Below are 922 nucleotides of genomic sequence, written 5' to 3'. Positions count from 1 at the left end.
GAGTGGGGAGAAGGGGAGAGAAACAGACAGGGAGAGCTTTGGCATGAGATCTCTGCCAAGTAGGGGAGTTGGGCAGATGGGCATAACTCCAGGAAGGAGTGAGTTAAAGGCACCTTCCAGAATACACAGGCTAAGGGTCCTGTTGATTTGGGGTTGTGAGGCTTCCCATCAACCCCCACCACAGAGATCTGTGAGGGAAAAACTTTACCAGAGTAGGAAGGGAGAACTGACCATGATGTGCCAGTGTCAATAATGTCAGCCGCCAGGCCTAGAAGGTCGTTCACTGAACCCTGTAAATGAGGCTGGGTCTGGGAGGTGAGTGGCCTTCCGTGGCATTGCAAAGAAGGACAATCAACTCTCCAGTGACCTTGTTGCCCACAGGAAGGACAGGGTCCAGGTGGTGGCCGTGGGTTAGGGCATTGTCTTACCTGATGTCCAGTTGCTCCGCACTTGAAGCAGGGTCCTGCAGATGTTGTTGGGCCCCATTGGTGTTCGAAGTGTTCTTGGGAGGAGCCCTTAGGACTGCAGCCATAAGCTGGTACTTTTGCTTGGACAGGGTAAGCTTGTCTGCCTTCTCCTGTTCCTCTCGGTTATAAAATACTTTAAATGCCGTGTCCAACAGATCTCTCGTGGGGGTTTCAGGGCCCTTGTCTAAGTGCCTAAGTTTCCTTCTAATATCTGGAGCTGACTGTAAGATAAAGTGGTGGTGAAGCATAAGCTGTCCCTCTGCAGACTCTGGGTCATACTTGGTATACTGGACCAGAGCATCAGTGAGTCTGTCCATAAACTGAGCTGGGGTTTCAGCAGAGCCCTGAGTAACCAATCTAAGCTTTTCAAAGTTAACTACCTTAGGGGGAGAAGCTCTTTGAAAACCTGTCAGGAGGCAAGTGATCATGTGGTCCCTGGCTGCTCTACCTGGGGA

This window comes from Nannospalax galili, unplaced genomic scaffold (genome assembly GCF_000622305.1).
Source record: "Nannospalax galili isolate Female #2095 unplaced genomic scaffold, S.galili_v1.0 scaffold39, whole genome shotgun sequence".
Classification (NCBI taxonomy): Eukaryota; Metazoa; Chordata; class Mammalia; order Rodentia; family Spalacidae; genus Nannospalax; species Nannospalax galili.
The sequence above is the reverse complement of the archived record's forward strand: the minus strand, read 5'-3'. Positions refer to the sequence as shown.